This window comes from Gymnogyps californianus, chromosome 1 (assembly GCF_018139145.2).
Source record: "Gymnogyps californianus isolate 813 chromosome 1, ASM1813914v2, whole genome shotgun sequence".
In the NCBI taxonomy this organism is placed as follows: domain Eukaryota; kingdom Metazoa; phylum Chordata; class Aves; order Accipitriformes; family Cathartidae; genus Gymnogyps; species Gymnogyps californianus.
The window spans coordinates 186,600,092-186,614,173 of record NC_059471.1 but is presented as its reverse complement, the minus strand read 5'-3'; positions in this window follow the sequence as shown (position 1 = coordinate 186,614,173).

Here is a 14,082-nt window from a genome sequence, read left to right as displayed (position 1 = left end):
GAAATGTATCCGTGATTTACTGAGTCTGTACTAAAATAGATGAGTAACGTTGTTCTGACAGCATTTAAAAAAATGGTCAATCCATTCTCTTGTATGGCATGTGGGACATTGGCATTCAGTGAATATTTAAGAATGTTTGGTTCATACTCACCATTAGACTTCATTTTTTTGAAACAGAATTGTAAAAATGTTGATTTAACTTCATTAAATCAGTTAAGTGTATTCTCCCATGTAAGATTTTTTTTCCTTCTTTATTCTTTGCATCTAAGCCTAAGAATATAATCTGCTGAATGTCTCATTTTGGGTTGCTGTTGAAGCTCCCTATTCATCTTTGCGCTCTTCAGCTCCCATCTGTTACAAGCCATCATTCAAAAAATTCTGCACTTAATAAATTAAACAAATGAACTGTACTTCCCTCTTCTCCGTTTGAAGGGAAGAGGCCAAACAAACCCTTCTCCTGAATAGCCCGTCAGGCTTCTCCAAGTTACCGATATTCCACAACAGCTTCAAAGTTTACGGGACACAGTGGGAGAAAGAAAGAATAGCTCTGTATGTCACACCACCAGACAGATACCCAGGGGGATGCCAGTACTGCAGCGCAGTACCACTGGCTGCTGTGAGCAAGATCAGTGCCAGCAACAGCAAGCGTCCGTCAGAGGACATCCAAAAGCCTGACTGTGCCCAGAGACCTGAGATCTCGTCACGGTGAACCTGGATTTGCCTGTAGATCCTTGGGCTCCCACTAAATTCTTCCCCTTTTAAACAACCACCAGTTCAAAGCTGTGGCATTTTAAAAACACTTTTATTCTTTTTCTGTAGACAAGAAGGCTATAAACCCCTAAACATTTTAATCTGCTTGCTAGCCTTTAATTACACTAACTGCCAATAGGTTCTACTACTAGTCCAAAGAAAATACTGTCTGTTGTGTATTTTTTTTAACTGTGATTGATTGATGAAGCATATGTGTGTAACATTAGGTCATATTTGTCAGAGTTTAACTTCTTAGTTGGCAACTACACCGTTAATTAGCAATATTGCTGATAACCTCTATTTTATGTAACCAGCAAGCTGTTTTTCCGTACAAGCTGGCAGTGGAAAACAAGAAAAGGATATTTCCATGGTGCCACAAGTCTGGAGTAGGAATAATCAGAGAAATGCACACTACAATGTTCTCTTTGATTACTATCTGTAAAACATGCTTTATTTCTTGACAGACATTATTTTCTTAGGTGTTCTTATTGTGGCTTCCTTTCTTTTCAGTCTTACAGTACACTCCTTTTAATGTTATGTCTCTGCTTTGGATGCTCTCTGAGTCTGCAATCAGGCCAGTAGCATATTCCTGAGGTTGCACATTTCCTGTTGTAATACCCTGTTTTCAGCTTCTCACAACTCTTCCAAACTTCGTCCGTTTGGAATGAAATTTTCCATCTAACTTTTTTTTTTCCAAAGAATATTTCAGCTAAAGCTGTACTGCTTTTGAGTAGGAAGTATGGGATAAAGAACATACTTCTACTTGTCTCAAAACTGCGCAGCATCTTTTATTTTAGATGTGGTAGTGTCTTCTAACATTTGGAGCTGGGATATGAAGTCTCACAAAAGGATAAACCTTATATCAGGAGCTTATCTTTCACTGTCACTATGAAAATTCACCTTTGGCCAAGTGATATCCCTTTGAAATACTGTAGTTCAAAACCTCCCAGTAGAAAGTGGTTGGAGTTCACCAATTAAAAGTCTCCAGAGATGAGACTTCTCCCTCTCCAAGCTCCCAGAGCACACCCAAGGACCTTGCAGCCCTAAGCGTGTGTATGCTGTTCGACTTGACGTTAGTCATCCTGTACTGCATTTCCTGAAACATGGGAAAAATAAAAAGTCCGTGTCTCAGAGGAGCTTTGTGAAAGCAGGTCACAAATGATGGTGAAGCATGTACACGCTGCCGTGAAAGGCATTGCAAAGAGCTCTTGAGGATGTGAATAATCCTACTTTTACAGCACAGCTTCATCAGTGGAGAAGAAAGACAGCTTGGGCCATGCACTGAACAATGGAGAGAAAATAAAATCATGTGTTGTTACTCATTAGTTGAGTACAGTCAGCTTTTTGCACTAAGAAAGGACCTGTGGGAAGGAAAAAAGGACATGGGCATGTGATGACTGCTGGCATCCTAGGGCACATGCGCTGCCTTCTTGCTTAAAAGTTGTGCGGGCATTAGGTCATGCATTTTCTAACTCCTGAGCTCTTAATAATGGTCTTTAACCTAATCTCTGTTACATATCTTACACTGATAGGTGAAGAAGAATGTCTTTGTAGTTAAAGTGCTGACCTGGGACCTGGGGACAGCAGGGTCCTTTCCAGATTCCACCACATACGTTTTTTGTAGAAACTAAATCTATAAAATGAGTATAATTTTTAAAAATGCAGTTTATTTGCCCATTGTCTATCACATCTATTTGATTATTTTTGTTTCAAAACTTTTTGGGAAGTTCTTGTCTCTTATTCAGTATTTGTCAGTCTCAGCTGAGGCCTCTACTTGTCATTTTAAGAGAAATAATGACTTGGTGAGCTTTGTTCAAAGCTCACTGAAACTAAACAAAGCTTTTCCAGTGAATACAGTGGCATTCGTGACGGCTGTGGGAGCTTCTCTCTGAGCAAACTCCTAAGCACTGCATCTCTGCTCAGAAGGGCTAAAAAATACATGAAGGCAAGAAGCTGGTCTTTTTATCTTGAGATGTATTTAAGAGGTTCGAAGTAAACTAGGCATGCAGTCATCAGTGGATTGATTACATCGCCCAATAGGCAAAATATACATTCAGGACATTTGCAAGGGGCTGCCAGGTTTGGCTGCGAGCCCTTGGGTACCTGCGCTCCCTGGCATGAGAGGCAGGCGAGGTACCAGGTGGGACATGGTAGAACGTGCAAGTGGCACGAGGGGCCTATGTTCAGGCAGCTGGATGGGGTTCTGTGCTTCTAAGATAGGACTGAAAGCATTTAATATGCATCATTTTGTGCATTTCTGATGCACTAATGTAGAGTCTGCTGTGGCTCTGTGCTATAATAGTAAGCATAGCCTTAAAACTTTGTCCCAGGGTGTAACTCTTTGTACAGGTGCAAAACTCTTTTGGCAGTGAAAAACCATTGCAGTCCCAGGGAAAAAATGGTTTATTATACCTCTCAAATTTAATGTTGTAGACCTAAATGAAGTAAAAATTTCTCCCGGTTTAAAGAGTACTTTTCTGATGTTTACCAAAAGCCTACCCCCCAAATCCCAACTTCAGCAATTCTAGTTGCAAGAATTAGAGCAAAAAGCAGAAAAAGAGGAGTGTGAACAAGGCAAAAACGGTTACGCAGAGATCCATGTTACACTGTCTGACTTCAAGCAAAATTCCCCAGTAACTTCAGCTTGTGCTTAGAAATCAGACCTCTGACAGATACACCAGAAAGGCATTCTTGTAACTTGCAGCACAGCGATACTTTGGAGAATGTTTTGTACCCAAAAGCAATGGTATTAAATCACTGAGCCAAGAGAAGGAGCTATGTTTTGATTAGGTACACAGCCTTCCTCTGACAGATTTCAAGACCTGCAGTCTAGCAGATGGCACCGTAACAAACACAATTGTATTTCTCTTAGGTTGCCTGAGGAATTCTGTGCCCTTGGTTTTGGCTGCGTGACATTTTCATGAACCTCTGTTTATTTTCTTTGTCTCGGGTTTTTGCTTAACTCCTTTTACAAGCGGCTCTTTATTCTTCCTCAGGTGCACTGTTTGTTTGCGCAAGAAGCACGGCCAGGAAGCCACCATTAGCTTTGCTGGTGAGGCAGAGATGGAGCAGGCTGTGGCTGGGGTCACAGGCACCAGGTTGTGCCAAAGCACTGCCAAAGTGTGTGGCACAGCCACCGCTGCCCAGGGCTGAGCTCCTGGGTGGACCTCCTCCAGCCTCAGCCCTCACGCTGAGCCCTGCGCTGCCGTGCACGACTTCAAACGGGCATTTCAGTGTGCTCTGATAGCAGCGCCTGCGCGTTCAGAATGATGGGGGAATTGCCTGTGGATGGCTGATTCCTTGGCGTTCTCTGGGTTTTGTTAAATGTTCTTTGAACTTTAAGAGAAAACTTTTGGGTGAACACAGGGGAGAATGCCATCTTCATCTCTCAGTGTTTTGATTTTTTTAGTGACTAATACACACTTTTAAGATTCAGTTGGTGCCAAGAAGGCCTTTGATTGATTCCTACAAACGGTAGAGAGGTTGTAACTGGTGTGACCCCCTTTTAAAAGTAGTAGATCCTTTTCAAAACGTTGAGAGGGTGAAAGTGCTGAAATGTGCCTATAGCAAGGAAAGCTGATAGACGCAAAGCTTCTCCGTGATCCAGAATATAAGCAAAAAGAGAAGTTCAGCTTGAGGTTCCAGTACAGAGGAATCTATTTCCAACTAAATAATGCCATTATTTTTATTGCAGAAGTATTGTTTTATTACAATTTTATTGTAAACATGGATTTAAAAAAATTAAATCAATTTGAAACAGGAGACCCTTTTCAGGAGGTATACAGTGCAGAAAGGAGAATGATTCATAGGAAGAGAGAAGCAGACAAACAGCCAGTCTTGGTGTATATCTGTCACATACACTATACAAACGTTCCCTTGCATGGCAGTCACAGCAGCGCTGAGTTACAGGACAAAGAAATAGTAGGTCATATCTTATCCTTGAATTTTAGTATACAGTTCAGCACTGATGACAGGCATTCTCTTCTCTTAAATAGATGAGCCAATAAAAATATACATCCTCTGTTATTCATAGACTACATATTGCAGCAGCAATATAGTGTAAAATTCATTGATAAGAAGAAAAAATCTCTGAGGAGAAAAATTCCTCTGTTGCTCCCTTTGGGAAAGAGGAGCAGGGGGACGACACTGGATACGCAGAGGTACAGTCCTGTTGACTTCAGCACGAGCTGGCTCACGCCTCTGTGTCAGACGATTTTCTGCCATGACTTGACGGTGCTGAGACACCTCTCATAAGCCCTTCTGAGGACTTCTCACGCAGTAATCCTCCACATAGACCTCCTCCTCCTGCACACCGTTTCTGCTTTATGTAAGTAGCTTTTGTAGGAGCAAAAGGGGCAGCAAGGAGGAGGTATGCCAGCATACAGCAGCATGTCTTTCATCTTTTGGGACACAGCCTTGTCAGGGGGCAGCGGGGAGGTGCACCATGCCAAGAGAGTCCCCGCAGGGATTATGTTTCGGGGAGAAATCATGCCTCTCTGCTTTCCCAACGTGAAGGGGGGGCATACAGGTTTCCCTTGATCCTGGGGGCAGCCTGGCCTGCCTGCTGCCTGCAATGCACAGCAGATTTTCCACTTGCACGTCCGCCCTATTGGCATGCAGAGGCAGCCGCCCTGAGCCTGCGAAGACTTCTGACAGGGAGGGCACAAAGGGCTCTTTTTCCATCCACCTCCACCCAAAGGGCAGGAGCACGTCAGGCTGATGTTTCTGAATACCTCATTGAAATCCTGTTTTAAATCTCCTAGAAACTAAGAAGCCCAGACTTGCTCCCAACAAGATCAATGGCAAATCCCTACAGATGATAAAAGGGGAAACAGCAACCCCTAAATAGGTGTCCATTTTGATTTCCCAAATGAAACAAAAGGTGCAAACTGCATTTGACAGTTTTTCAACTAAAACTAATACTCACTTCAGCTTATGTCTGAATTATTTAAAATGTGATAACATTCCTTTGCTCTATTGTATTCAGACGTTCAGGATCCCTGCAAAATATTTATTTTGGATAGTCCTTATATGCAATTCTTCTTTTTATCAATAGAACAATATTTATGGAGATCAGGCTGCCAACTTTGCGAGACAGACGCCCTTTGCATTCAAAAGAAAACATGATTCATCGGAGGATCAGGATTTCAGCTACAAATAAAACTTTTCTTTGATAGGCTGAAAGATACAAGTCAATAAAGGAAAATTCCTGATAGCTGGAAAGGAATGTCTTCTTTGAGACTGCCAATATTCAGTTCTGATCACTAATATCTTAACTGATGGAAGAGATTTTTTTTTCTTTATCTAATTGTATGCCAGGGGCAATGTTTAAAAGAAATTGAAAGATAGTTATAACCAATTGTGCTGTGCAAAGATGTCAGCTTATTTTTGCTATCTCTTTGAGACCATAAATATCTTTTAATGTACTTGTGCAGCACACAGGACAAAAGTGTTCTGACCCGAACCTACGGCTCTCTAGATAATACATATAATTAGCATTAAGCACAGTAAGAACAATAACAGCAACAACAAAAGTAGAGATAAACTTACAGACTTGTGGCTTGTTATCTTTCAGTGCACAAGCCTATCACACATACGAAAATAGACTTACTCTAATAGCCACGGTGCCCAACACAGCAGGACAAATAAGTTGTATGGGAGAAAAAAATCAGAAGATTTAGTGATCCTTGTTTTTCAGAGCTGTTACTCATGGTCTTTACTGCCGATATCCCACATTTCTCCTCTCTCTCTAAGTAGTACCATTGAAAATACGTAATGTATTTTTCATCATGTACCCTTTTAATGATAATTAAATATCACAACCCTACCTTTCAACTAATTGCAATGGCCTTGTTATTTTTGGTTTTGCCTGACTATGATTTCAAACTAATGATCATTAGTAACAATAACAGTCCTCTACCCTTTTATCATGCCTTACATCTGCGGGACTCTATGTTAAGCATTACTACGTGCATTACACCAGTGCTTACACTGAGTCACAGAGGTTAATTAACTTATTAAAGATCTCAAAGCACGTCAGTGGCAGAATCAGGAATAACGACAGTCAGCCCTGAGCTCTGCTCGCCCTGGCCTTGATGCTCTGACAGTTCTTGCTAGAGGGTTAGCCAGACTTTGCAAAATGCTATTAATCACTAAAAGCTGGACTTCTTCAGGAGAGGATTATTTGTGTGGAAAGGGAAGGAGGGAGTCATTTCATTGCTAAAATGAAGCTGAAAGTGGGACTAATGGAAAGAAAAGCTTCTACTTGTCTGAATCACATTGCTTGAAGGCAGTGGGTGTTGCAAAGGGTTGGTAGTATTTGTTAAGGAATCTCGGGATGTCATGTTCACAAAACCAGCCTGAAGAGTGATGTACTGAAATTCACAGTTCCCAATCAGTACAAAATCAGATCCGATGACTTTTGACTAATCTCACTGATGTCCTCTACAGAGAACTTGGGAATAGGGTAGCTTTTAATATACAGGCTGCCAAAAGACCATGTTCATCTAACTTTTGCCTCAGAGGAGATTGCCACTTTTGGACCTTGTCCTAGTCAGCAGTGAATGATTGCTTGCTCAAACACACAGTTGGATAAATTCTGATGTGGTAGAGCTCAAGGTATTTTCTGTGTCTCTCCTCTTCCCTACCACCATGCTTTTTTATTTTAACACAAGAGCTTTTGACAGAAGCTGTTAATGCTGCTTCAGATTCTCATGGGATGGAGACTGGCATCAGTGAATTTAAATTGGCATTTTATGCTGATAGTATATTAATATGTATGATCTAGCAGGGACTCCAGCTTTTATTACAGTTTGAATCATTACTAATTTTGGCAAATTTTCTGGCTTTAAAATGAGCTGTAATAAATTTGAAGCCATGCCTCTGCATAGACCAGATAACGCACTTGCCATCTAGATTTTCCTATTTAAGCTGAAATGCTAAGTTCTCCCAATCCTCTGCTTACATATCCCCTGTTTCTATTTAAAGGAGAAAACCCTGATAGCAAAATATCAAATTAATATAGAACATTTTGCTGTCCCTCGATCCATTTTAAAACATAACCAGGGGCCAAATCTGGCTTATCTCACTTAGCTGGGGAGACCCTTAGAAGTTAAGAGCGGACTCTTATACTAAATTATATGTTATTGATCTGATTCTCCTGCGATACAAGCAGAACCTGATGCAGCTATAATACAGCTAGAGGGTGAAGGGAGGCAACACCATAAAATACATCTGAGTGGGCTGAACAGGACAGTAGTAACAGGTATGAAGAAAAAAGTACATTCATTCTTTCTAAAAGTACACCTGATTTTGACCACTTTTATCTCCTGTTGATGTCACTGAAGCATCTGGCTGCTCAGCATTTCTAAAACTCAGGCTTCTTTCTTGAAAACCCGCATAGGTTAATAAAATGGTGATGAGGTAATATAGCAGGTAGGAGCTGTATTAGCACTTTGACAAAACACCCCATAACAAGACTATCAGGCTGTACATGTCAATCCTCAGTGCGGGAGTAGGTAGTCATTAGAAAGTTGCGCTAGTACAGCAGAATTAATGTTCATGAATTCGTGATGATAGGCAGCTTAGGAACAATGTCGATGTAACTTGTCCAAATATGCTTTAATGGTCTCATTTCTGATCCCTCAGGTCTGAGTCTCTCACAAAAAAATGAGTAGAAATTGTTGGTCAAATTCAAAATGTAAAAAAAAGTAGTTTTCAAGCATCAGAAAGTTAATTCTCCCTTTCTCTTCCATTTATGGCCTCATTAGGATGAAAACTATTAAACCATGAGGTAGAAAACTGCTAATTCAGCACTCCTGACATTTCCAGAAACAGGAGTGATCAACATCTTTTGTGAATGTTCTCCCAGGAGACGTTCAGCTAAACCGCACTCCCTCAAGTACTAAGATAAACAGACCCAGTATCTTTACTGTGGCTTTACCTGTATGGATTTATCAGTTGTATTAAACCTACTTCTTAGTTTTGTCTCCTGAGAATAGGACACATGGCGTCAGCCTTCTCTGTGTGTGTGTGTGTGCCTATGTGGGTCCCCTCCTTAATGCCATTTGAACTCCTCGTTTCTATCAACCAAATCTGACAAATGTGTAGGAGACAGAAAGATCTTAGAAGTTTAATAAAACCTGGCAAACTGCTGGAGGAGAGACCCCTTTCCACCGAAGGACACTGCAATGCAAACCCCACCGTTACTGGACACCAGAAAACCCAGCCACCATCCATAGATCCCAGGAAAAGTGTGTTCATTAGTTCTGCCAAGGTCCTCTAGCCAACGTGGGTATGGCCTCCACCAACAAGGGTACCACCTCTCTTTCCTCTGAAAGCCCCCAAGGGCGGCCCTCCACCCACCTCGGGACGTGAGTGAGGGAAGGGGACAGAAAGCGTAGAGGCATCAATCACGGAGCCTGATCCCAGCTCCCTGCAGTCTCTTTAGTGCTGTCATCTCGCAGGAGTTGCCCAAAATACTGTAAAAAGCCACCGTCTCTCAGCAGAAGTCACAGTTTCCAGCCTCGCCGAGGGCAGGCAGGGAGGCCCCGTGTGAAATAACAGCAAATCTCATTCACCTACAAGGAAAAAATCACAAACTGGAGCAGGTTCTGTCTGCTTTTAGTGGGGCTGGTGAACGAGAGAGGCTGATAGAAAGAATAATGCCCTAAATGTGTTTTTAGAATAACTGGTCAAGGTGGTCTTCCACACAAGACAAGTAAAATAAATCCTAATTATAAGTAAAATAAAATACAAGCCATTCAGATGGCTTAAGTTTACTTGTGGAATAAGCAACTGTATGTATTTTAATTCAGACTCATTAATAGGTAATTTGTGAAAGTGTAGCTTTAGAAGAATAGGACTCAGGAAAAATGAGGCTAAACAAATCAAGAGCTGGAAAAATTACAAAATCCGAAAGCATACTTTCTCACTGCTCATAATATTTGCTTCTATACTATGCTGATATTTTTAAAGATTTACTACTGTAAATAGTTACTCCATATTATTTCTACTGTCAAATGCAAACACGAGACATTAATGTTGTAAGTCTCTAATGGAGGAAGTGAAGTATATCTAGGCATCATGTTTACTAGACCACTAAAATACTTCATTATATGAGGAACTCTTTCTTTTTTAGCAGTGCATTATTTGTGTTAACGTAAGCTGGGTCTCAAAGGGACTGGCCTTGGGGTCAATTAAATATTTGGAGTGAGTATCGCAGCTTTCATATGTGAGGAACACTGACAGAGTAAATTGTTCCTTGGCCATTTTTGTTTAACCTGTTTTGTACATGGAGACAACAGGCATGGGGGTTGAAGAGGACACTCCAAAGTGCATAAATGACAGTAAGTGTAACAAACAAATAGATGACATAAAAGAAGCAGAGGCATACTCTTACATGCTCATCTTCAGCCCCATATGAGCACTAAGATATTAATTTTTCATTTCCCTTTTGTGTCTATTGCTTGCATATTTCCAATCTGTTTTTTTGTACTGCATCTGGTAAGAGGCTAATAACACTGAAACAGTGCATGGATTCCTGTATTCCCATGTACTGACTGTAATTATATTTTAGCTACCATTTTAAAATGGTTTCTTTCACTTTTGTCTTGTTTTCTTTGACTTACTAATAGCTTTTTCCAGTCTGTGTCATGTTAAAATGCATAAAGTAATCAGAATTCTCTGCACACATTTCTCAGGCTGCTCACCTGGCTTAGACTAAGGCCAGCCACAGTCTGGTGGCAATGATATTTAAATTTAATTTCAAAGGCTTAAATTCATGGATTTACATAAGAGTTCTGAAAATCCTACCACAAAATTCCCACATTTTTTCTTTTTAGTTTGTCATATTTCACGCTAAGCTTTTCATGTATTTTTTTAACATGGTTTTCTTTTCTCCCTTATCAGTAGGCGTGCAAGCTAATACTATGAAATGTATAGGTAAAAGCAGTTTTCTAAACTCTGTGCAATGTAACACTGGCAAGAGATGTGCAAAAGCCAGAAGGGTGGTAATATTCTGACGCATTTCTACTAATCTGAACATCTATCAAAGCCTTCACTGGGATCTGCTGAGGTTAGAAACTGAGGTTCTGCTTCTATCTCAGCATCTTACGATGTACTTGATTTTACTGATATTGGGCAAGGTGACTGATGTTCCATCTTTGATTTTGAGACATTTTATTGCTTGAAAAGGAAGCCCTAGGAACTGCCACTATGTGTTTGCTCGTTGATCAGGTACTGCAAGGGCAAGAGGACTTAACCCTACTCTGGAGGGACCGTCGCCAGGAGTGAGAGGGTGCTCCCTTTCCGAACCAGTTTGGGCTCTGTTGTCTCATCTGAGCCTGGCAACAGTGGCTGGCTCTACTCAGTGACAGAAACTGCTGAGGTTTCATAACGTGAAAAATCATCCCCTTTTAGATTTTTTTTCCTTGGGCTAATGGATGCTCAAACAGATGGAAAACTTTTAGTATCTGCATACCCTTAGGGAGCAGCTCTGCACTGAGAGGACGTGTCTGCAGCAGGTGAGTGCACTGTGGATTGGCTCTGCAAGGGCAAATTTAGAAACTAGAACATCTGGGGGTTGCAACAGTTGGGTTGGGAAAGGGAAATGGGATAGAAACACCCAAGGCAAGGCTCCGATGTTCCTTTGCATTTATCGCCACTGCTAGCGCCTTCTGCTTAGGCTGCAGCTGGACCCACGGTTCTGGCTGTGGTGTGAAAGGCAGCGTGGGCAGCACGGGACAGGGGTGCAGCAGCCAGCACAGTCTGAAGTGAGCTTGATACCAGGCAGCTGAGCGATGATCCAGCTGGCTGCGGGAATGCGGTACAGGCCTGACAAGCGTGAGAGGTTAACACACCGGCAGACCTGCTTTCTCTCAGCCTGGGTCTCACTCCTCTCTTCTCGCTCCTTCTTTCTTGCCATGTTAAAAAGTAGCTTTCCTTTAACACTGAACAGGAAAAGAAAAAAAGGAGAATTAAGAAAAAACACTGTTTCAACCCTAGAACAAGTGTATCAGTTTCTTTTATCCTATGGGTCAAGTGTGTAGTCTTCTCCTGCCTTTCCTAGTGCAGTTTGCAGTTAGAGATTTAAAGAAGTGAATATTCCCATGCACTCCTTGCAATCCAGACACCTGCATTCCCCTTCCCCACCTGCTCCTGGGGTCAGAACGCCGCTCTTCGCTTTCCTTTTGCTCCCCCCATTTGAGCTACTGCCTGCTCTCACTACTGGCTTTCCTGACCATCAGAAACTTCTTGGTGAAGGGCAGATGTATCACACAGACCTGGGCTTCCAGTTTAGCAGAAGGCCTTGCCTTGTCAATAGTCTCCTAAAGAGAAAGAGGAGGGCAGTCCCAGTTCCCTGCTTTGACACACACTTCCAGTATATGTGAGCCATTTTGACTCAGAACCTAAAGAATTTTAGTTAGCTACCTCTTCATCTGTAAAACAGGGATAACAGCACTTCCCTCCGTCATGATTGTTTACTGTTAAAATATTCTGTTAAGAAGATGTGGAAAAGCCACCTTTCAGTACTCATATCTACCTATAGACTTTGTACCACAGGACTCCAAGTGGAACCGTACTACTGAAAAAACAACTGTTCAGCTGCTGGAGGTGTCCAAAGTCGATGGCATCCTTAATTTCCAACAGTTAAGTTCCCAAAAGGCTTCACAGGCACACTCAGGTGCATTTGGCTTTTATAGCACCGGGCAGCTCGACTCTTAGATCACGCACAATCATCTCATCGCACCTTTTCCTCGTCTCTCTGCAAGGCTCAGTCCGCAGGGGGTCACCTCAGAGTACACCTCCCAGCTCAGGCTTCACAGCACATACTGGGAGGTGCTTCTACCCACCTCTTGTGTTGGAAGGTGCAGACTTCTCTTTTGACTGCCCTAAGGTCTGGTGCCTTAATGCGGCGGCTTTGTTAGCGACAGGCATTATACAGGGACTTCAATCGAGTGTTGTGAATCCTGCTGGGTAGCATGAGCAGTAAGTGAAGTGAAAAGTGAAAAATAGTTATAGGACTTGCTTAAGGCCATTCGGTGGATAAAAGAGGCAGGTCCAAAATCCAGACCTCCCACTTACTGCCTTTTAAGACTTGTTCTCATTTTTCTAGTGGTCGAAGTTGATTGTTGACACATTTGATGTCAAGCATAATTAAACAGAGACCGTATAGTGTCTTTGTGCCGATGAATGATACAGATCACAAACGTTTTCTGTGTGTAAACTTCTTTACTGAATATCTACAGTTTTGGGGAAGTTTATTTCCTTAACTGATGAATGCAAGTACTTGTTCAGGGTTCAGCAAATCACTGTGAGCTTTCAGACCTGGTTTTACTCCTCCATCTTAGGGACGCTTCCTCAAACTCTCTTAACGTGCTGCAGTGATAAACTGTGGGGCAGAAAAATTGCTTGCTGAACTGAAAATAAAGGAAAAAAATACCTTTGGAGGTGATTCTTTACCATGAAACATGAATTATATGGACTAACTTTATGCTTATAATCTTTTCTTTGCCAAAGTGCAATGGCATTCGTTCTTTCCAGACTTCTGATGATAACAGGTTTTAATAGCAAATGCTCAGGTCTAAATTCTGCTCTCAGAGTGATGTTGCTGAGTCCTCCTGGCTATAAACTAGTTACAGGGTTTCACTAGTGTGACTGGGAAAAGAATCTTCCTTTGAAATCCTACAGATGAATAATAGGGCAAAATGATTATGAAAATGAGGGGGGAAAAACAAAAATACATACCTATTCCCACACATGCGAGTTGAAAGTTCATTGCATTTTCCCTATTAACTTCAGTGGAACCAGGAGGCTTCCAGTTACCTTCAGGATTTCAGAGCAGTAATTCTTATCTTGGGATTCTTTCATGAGAAGATTTGGGAACAGCTGTATAGTTCACACTTTAAACTGCAGATCCTTTTAGGATGAGGCAAGAGCTACGGGCAGAAATAACCCTTGATTTTATACTTGAAATAGCTCTTCCTCCCCTTTCTGATGCCCAGGAGCCGCTGGCTTTCCGTGCTGATAAAGAACTCCCTCAGCAGCAGTTACCCCCACCAAATCCTTCCTCAAAGTGTGCGTGCGCGTGTGTGTGTGTGTGTCTAGGTACGTGTGACTAAGAAAGCAAGTGCTTTCCTATTTCAAATTACTTTTTCTGCTTTACCAGGTAGAGCAAAAGGGAATGTGGTAGAAGCTGTTAAAGATATGGACTGTCCTGGAGACAAGCCACGGCAGAACATCTATTTGATCCACGGCTGGGTGCAGTCCTGGTGTGAGTGATGGAGCTGTACAGAGCTATCGCAGCTGTGGGCAATGCTCCTGAGGGCACTG